Source organism: Schistocerca nitens, chromosome 11 (assembly GCF_023898315.1).
Source record: "Schistocerca nitens isolate TAMUIC-IGC-003100 chromosome 11, iqSchNite1.1, whole genome shotgun sequence".
NCBI classification, from domain to species: domain Eukaryota; kingdom Metazoa; phylum Arthropoda; class Insecta; order Orthoptera; family Acrididae; genus Schistocerca; species Schistocerca nitens.
In genome coordinates this window covers 138,406,008-138,413,415 of record NC_064624.1, presented here as the reverse complement: position 1 = coordinate 138,413,415, position 7,408 = coordinate 138,406,008, and positions in this window count along the sequence as shown.

The following is a 7,408-nucleotide window of genomic DNA, read 5'->3' as shown; positions in this document are numbered from 1 at the left end:
TCATCAGGTGAAGATGGACTCCAAGACATTGCTGAAGAGTGAGGGGATGGTAGGAGGAGCCATCAGTGGGTGGTTTGGTAGGATTGACGAACATCAGGATACGGGAGGTTTTCCACAGGTCGCAGTAGTAGCCGGTCATGAGGACCACATTATAGAGCACTGCCAGGATGGTGAGGAAAGATACGGGTGCCTCACAGAGATTGTGGTAGGTGACAGGGTCGTGACCAGGAATGGTGTAACGTTTAGTGTGAAGTGTGGCTATGGTGTCTTGTGTGGTGATGGGAATATTAAGAGGTGTGTGAGGGATGTGGTCCAAGTACTGGAAGCTAAGGGCATGCGGGGGACCAGAGGTGTCAGTACAATCACAGACATCTGGGAAGAGGGAGTAATCAAACATGGGATCATCAGGAATAGTAAGGATATTGGACAGGTAGGAAGCAAAATGATTGGCCTTACTGAGGTTGTCAGGAAAAGGTTGATCATCATGGAGGAGGGGATACTGCGGGGAGGGATTAGATCCAGTAAGGCGATGGAAGGCTGACCAGTACTTGGATGAGATGATAGGGAGAGTATCACTTAGGTGGGTGCTGGTGCCAGTCCCAGCGTTTTCTGGCAGTGAGCAAATTTCAGATCCCACTGTAGAGTTGCCGGTGGCGATGGAGTGTGTCCCAGTCCCATGTGTGGAGAAAGTCGTGGTAGAGATGGCAGGATTCATGAAGGAGAAGGATGGCCTGTGGGGGTTAAGTGGGGCAGTGCAGGTGAATGAAGGTAGTGGGGAAATGAGCTTCAACAGCCTCAGACAGGGTTTGGTGGAGAAAGCAGGTGGCATGGGTTACATCATCAGGACGCTGGAAGGCCAGAGGGTGGTCATCAAACCGGGTATCTAGGGTCGCCCGGTAGGCATTCTATTTAGCACGAGAGTAGTCGTGGACGAACTTTTGGGGCGGGGCGGTGCATGGAGCGAGGCGTGGGTTTCACCCATCTGTCACGATAAGGACAGGGAGATGGATGCTACCAATAGGGTCGAGAACATCCACTGTATGGCCAGGACTATGTTGGGAGTGGTACTGGATTCGGGGAAGGTGTGGTGGGGGATGGGAAGGAAATCACCTTGAAGTGAGGTGAGGAACTGATGCCACCATCCTAGCTCGGCGGTGGTACAACTGCGGATGTTTAGGTTGGCGGCAACCACGTAGGAGGAGAAGGTGCAGTCAATGTGGGAAAGGATGTTAAATGGTATGGGGCCAGTGGCACGGACATAGATGGTGGTACAGGTTATGGTGAGGCCAGGGAAAAAGAGGCTGAGGATAAGATGTTCAGTGGGGTCATGAAGGAGGATTTGGAGCCAAACAGGGACCTGGCGTAGGTGGCTGATGGCAACTCTGCCACGTGCAATCAGGAAGGGATTATTGGAGCAGTGAATGAAGTAGGGCGAAGTGCTTATGATACGCGGAGGCTGGAGAAAAGTTTTATTGAGGAGGAAGGCATCCATGTAGTGTGTCAGAAGGGTGTGCATGAGGAGATGATTGTTGGTAGCTAGAGAATGGATGTTACTGAACAAGATACGATGCTGCCACGACATGGTGAGGTTTAAGCTAGGATGTTGAGATGGGAGACCGGCTTGGGGAAATAACACAGCTCGCTACGTATTGCTCACAGGGGCATAGTGAGGATAAGATTAGAATAATTGCTGCACACATTCAAACAATCCTGCTTCCCGCACCCCATGCACGAATCGAGCAAGAAAAAGCCCTAATAACAGGTACAATGGGACGTCCCCCTGCCATGCGTCTCACAGCCATTTGCAGAGTATAACTGTTGATTTTACTTATGGTCGTAGTTATTGTGCTAGTTCAGAATTAACTAACCTACTGCAAGAATTTCCAAAAGTTTGCATTGAAAACTTGGAGTAGCTACGAGTTTGCATTTGGTACATGTTAGCTCATATGTTTCTGTATACGGAAAGCAGATAATATAGTGAAGTAGAAGGATCACCAATACACAGACAGGAAAGAAAATACCAACACCAAGAAGGAGTTGTGCATTATAAACGAAAGACGATAGGTGTGTTTCTATGTCTGAAAGATGATGTCTTTCCAGATTGCGTCACAGTCGCATAAGGGCGGTGCTAGTAGCTTCAGTTACCTCTGCTATGGGGTGTGCTTAATTGATGTTAGTCAAGAATGCCTTTCAAAAATGGTTCAAATGGCTGTAAGCACTATAGGACTTAACATCTGAGGTCATCAGTCCCCTAGACTCAGAACTACTTAAATCTAACTAACCTAAGGACATCACACACATCCATTCCCAAGGCAGGATTCGAACCTGCGACCGTAGCAGCAGCGTGGTTCCGGACTTAAAGCGCCTGGAACCGCTCGGCCGCAGCGGCCAACAACAATGCCTTTAAGGAGACAAAGATGCCATTATCAATGTCTCACTGAGTTTCAATGAGGCTGTATTATAGGGCTACGCAAAGCTGGATGTTCTGTCTGTGATACTGCAAAAAGACTTAGCTGGAAAGTACTCACTGTACATTATTTCTGTCAGCAGTGGTCACGAAAATGTAGTCACAAGAAAAATGAGCTCCAGACAGGCACATTGGCACTTTCAAGAGGGATGACCATCGTGTTTGGCGTATGGTTATGGCGCAGCGTATTGCGTCTGCCCCAGGAGTCTAAGCAGCAGTTGGCACTATAGTGACACAACGAACTGTTAGAAACCAGTTGCCTCAAGAACAGCTCCGAGCCAGGCGCCTTGTAATGTGCACTCCACTGAACCCAAACCATCGCCATTTGCGACTTAATTAGTGTCAAGCAAGAGCTCATTGGATGGCAGGGTGCAGTTTGCTGTGTTTCCTCATGAGAGCTTCTTGTGTCGGTTGGTGCCAGTGATGGCCGTGTGTTGTTTAGGACTCGGCCAGCTGACGACCTGCAACCAACCTGTCAGTGTGATAGGCACAATACACCTATACTTGGAGCTATTGTCTGGAGTGCGACTTCGTATCACAGCAGGAGCACTCTCGTGGTTATCCCACGCATTCCGGCCGCAAATTTGTATGTAAGTCCGGTGATTCGATCTGTTGTGGTGCCATTCATGAAGAACATTCCAGTGGGTGTTTTCCAACAGGATAACACTCGACCGCATACAGCTATTGTAGCTCAATACACTCTTCAGAGAATCGACATGTTGCTTTAGCGTGCTCCACCACCGATCAGTCTGATCGAGCACATATGAGACATCATCGGACGACAGATGCAGTGCTATCCACAACCAGCATTAACCATACCGTTATTGACCGACCCAGTGCAACAGACATGTAACTCCACCCCACAAACTGACACCTGAGACCTGCACAACACAATACATCTACGTTTTCATGGTTTCAGTCAACATTTTGGAACTTACGCTGGTTAATAGTGTACATCTACATCTACATCTATACTCCGCGAGCCACCTTACGGTGTGTGGCGGAGGGTACTTATTGTACCACTATCTGATCCCCCCTTCCCTGTTCCATTCACGAATTGTGCGTGGGAAGAACGACTGCTTGTAAGTCTCCGTATTTGCTCTAATTTCTCGGATCTTTTCGTTGTGATCATTACGCGAGATATATGTGGGCGGTAGTAATATGTTGCCCATCTCTTCCCGGAATGTGCTCTCTCGTAATTTCGATAATAAACCTCTCCGTATTGCGTAACGCCTTTCTTGAAGTGTCCGCCATTGGAGCTTGTTCAGCATCTCCGTAACGCTCTCGCGCTGACTAAATGTCCCCATGACGAATCGCGCTGCTTTTCGCTGGATCATGTCTATCTCTTCTATTAATCCAACCTGGTAAGGGTCCCATACTGATGAGCAATACTCAAGAATCGGCCGAACAAGCGTTTTGTAAGCTACTTCTTTCGTCGATGAGTCACATTTTCTTAGAATTCTTCCTATGAATCTCAACCTGGCGCCTGCTTTTCCCACTATTTGTTTTATGTGATCATTCCACTTCAGATCGCTCCGGATAGTAACTCCTAAGTATTTTACGGTCGTTACCGCTTCCAATGATTTACCACCTATGGCATAATCGTACTGGAATGGATTTCTGCCCCTATGTATGCGCATTATATTACATTTATCTACGTTTAGGGAAAGCTGCCAGCTGTCGCACCATTCATTAATCCTCTGCAGGTCTTCCTGGAGTACGTACGAGTCTTCTGATGTTGCTACTTTCTTGTAGACAACCGTGTCATCTGCAAATAGCCTCACGGAGCTACCGATGTTGTCAACTAAGTCATTTATGTATATTGTAAACAATAAAGGTCCTATCACGCTTCCTTGCGGTACTCCCGAAATTACCTCTACATCTGCAGATTTTGAACCGTTAAGAATGACATGTTGTGTTCTTTCTTCTAGGAAATCCTGAATCCAATCACAAACCTGGTCCGATATTCCGTAAGCTCGTATTTTTTTCACTAAACGTAAGTGCGGAACCGTATCAAATGCCTTCCTGAAGTCCAGGAATACGGCATCAATCTGCTCGCCAGTGTCTACGGCACTGTGAATTTCTTGGACAAATAGGGCGAGCTGAGTTTCACATGATCTCTGTTTGCGGAATCCATGTTGGTTATGATGAAGGAGATTTGTATTATCTAAGAACGTCATAATACGAGAACATAAAACATGTTCCATTATTCTACAACAGATTGACGTAAGCGAAATAGGCCTATAATTATTCGCATCTGATTTATGCCCCTTCTTGAAAATGGGAACGACCTGCGCTTTCTTCCAGTCGCTAGGTACTTTACGTTCTTTCAGAGATCTACGATAAATTGCTGATAGAAAGGGGGCAAGTTCTTTAGCATAATCACTGTAGAATCTTACGGGTATCTCGTCTGGTCCGGATGCTTTTCCGCTACTAAGTGATAGCAGTTGTTTTTCAATTCCGATATCGTTTATTTCAATATTTTCCATTTTGGCGTCCGTGCGACGGCTGAAGTCAGGGACCGTGTTACGATTTTCCGCAGTGAAACAGTTTCGGAACACTGAATTCAGTATTTCTGCCTTTCTTCGGTCGTCCTCTGTTTCGGTGCCATCGTGGTCAACGAGTGACTGAATAGGGGATTTAGATCCGCTTACCGATTTTACATATGACCAAAACTTTTTAGGGTTCTTGTTTAGATTGTTTGCCAATGTTTTATGTTCGAATTCGTTGAATGCTTCTCTCATTGCTCTCTTTACGCTCTTTTTCGCTTCGTTCAGCTTTTCCTTATCAGCTATGATTCGACTACTCTTAAACCTATGATGAAGCTTTCTTTGTTTCCGTAGTACCTTTCGTACATGATTGTTATACCACGGTGGATCTTTCCCCTCACTTTGGACCTTAGTCGGTACGAACTTATCTAAGGCGTACTGGACGATGTTTCTGAATTTTTTCCATTTTTGTTCCACATCCTCTTCCTCAGAAATGAACGTTTGATGGTGGTCACTCAGATATTCTGCGATTTGTGCCCTATCACTCTTGTTAAGCAAATATATTTTCCTTCCTTTCTTGGCATTTCTTATTACACTTGTAGTCATTGATGCAACCACTGACTTATGATCACTGATACCCTCTTCTACATTCACGGAGTCGAAAAGTTCCGGTCTATTTGTTGCTATGAGGTCTAAAACGTTAGCTTCACGAGTTGGTTCTCTAACTATCTGCTCGAAGTAATTCTCGGACAAGGCAGTCAGGATAATGTCACAAGAGTCTCTGTCCCTGGCTCCAGTTCTGATTGTGTGACTATCCCATTCTATACCTGGTAGATTGAAGTCTCCCCCTATTACAATAGTATGATCACGAAACTTCTTCACGACGTTCTGCAGGTTCTCTCTGAGGCGCTCAACTACTACGGTTGCTGATGCAGGTGGTCTATAGAAGCATCCGACTATCATATCTGACCCACCTTTGATACTTAACTTAACCCAGATTATTTCACATTCGCATTCGCTAATAACTTCACTGGATATTATTGAATTCTTTACTGCTATAAATACTCCTCCACCATTGGCGTTTATCCTATCCTTGCGGTAGATATTCCATTCTGTGTCTAGGATTTCGTTACTGTTCACTTCCGGTTTTAACCAACTTTCCGTTCCTAATACTATATGCGCACTATTTCCTTCAATAAGAGATACTAATTCAGGAACCTTGCCCTGGATACTCCTGCAGTTTACCAATATTACGTTGACTTTTCCTGTTTTTGGTCTCTGAGGACGGACGTTCTTTATCAACGATGATGATGTCCTCTCTGGTAAGCCGTCAGGTATTTTATCGTTTCGCCCAAGGGGGGGTCCCTCTAACCTAAAAAACCCCCGTGTGCACGCCACACGTACTCTGCTACCCTAGTAGCTGCTTCCGGTGTGTAGTGCACGCCTGACCTGTCTAGGGGGGCCCTACAGTTCTCCACCCAATAACGGAGGTCGATGAATTTGCAACCATTATAGTCGCAGAGTCGTCTGAGCCTCTGGTTTAGACCCTCCACACGGCTCCAAACCAGAGGACCGCGATCGACTCTGGGCACTATGCTGCAGATATTAAGCTCAGCTTGCACTCCGCGTGCGATGCTGGTTGTCTTCACCAAATCAGCCAGTCGCCGGAAGGAACCAAGGATGGCCTCAGAACCCAAGCGGCAGGCGTCATTCGTTCCGACATGTGCTACTATCTGCAGCCGGTCACACCCAGTGCGTTCAATAGCTGCCGGAAGGGCCTCCTCCACATTACGGACGAGACCCCCCGGCAAGCACACCGAGTGCACACTGGCATTCTTCCCCAACCTACCCGCTATTTTCCTAAGGGGCTCCATAACCCGCCTAACGTTGGAGCTCCCTATAACTAATAGGCCCGCCCTCTGTGACTGTCGGGACCTTGCCGGAGAATCGGCCACTGGCCCAACAGGCGAGGCATCCTGTGGTGGCTCGGAAACGATGTCATCACCACTAGGAAGTACCTCGTACCTGTTGGAAAGGGGTAAGGCAGCTGCCACGCGGCCAGATCCCACCTTCGCCTTTCGGCCAGGCACGCGCGAGCCCACCACTGTCCGCCATTCACCCTGGAGTGATGGCTGACCGGTAAGATGCTCACTGCCGGAAGACGCAGCGACATCAGGGGTTCCATGCGATTCCAAGGCCACCGAAGTAGGCATAGGTCTCACCACAGTTGCCCCAACGCCACTACGAGCCGACGCCTGCGCCTCGAGCTCGATGAGCCTAACAGACAAAGCCTCCACCTGCCCCCGAAGAGTGGCCAATTCTCCTTGCGTCCGCTCACAACAACCACAGTCCCTACACATGACTATGTTTACCCTACAAGCGAACGGTGTACTCGCCTTATTAGCAGCAGGAAATCGAAGTGCTCTCTCACTGACGGTCTAACCGACACTGA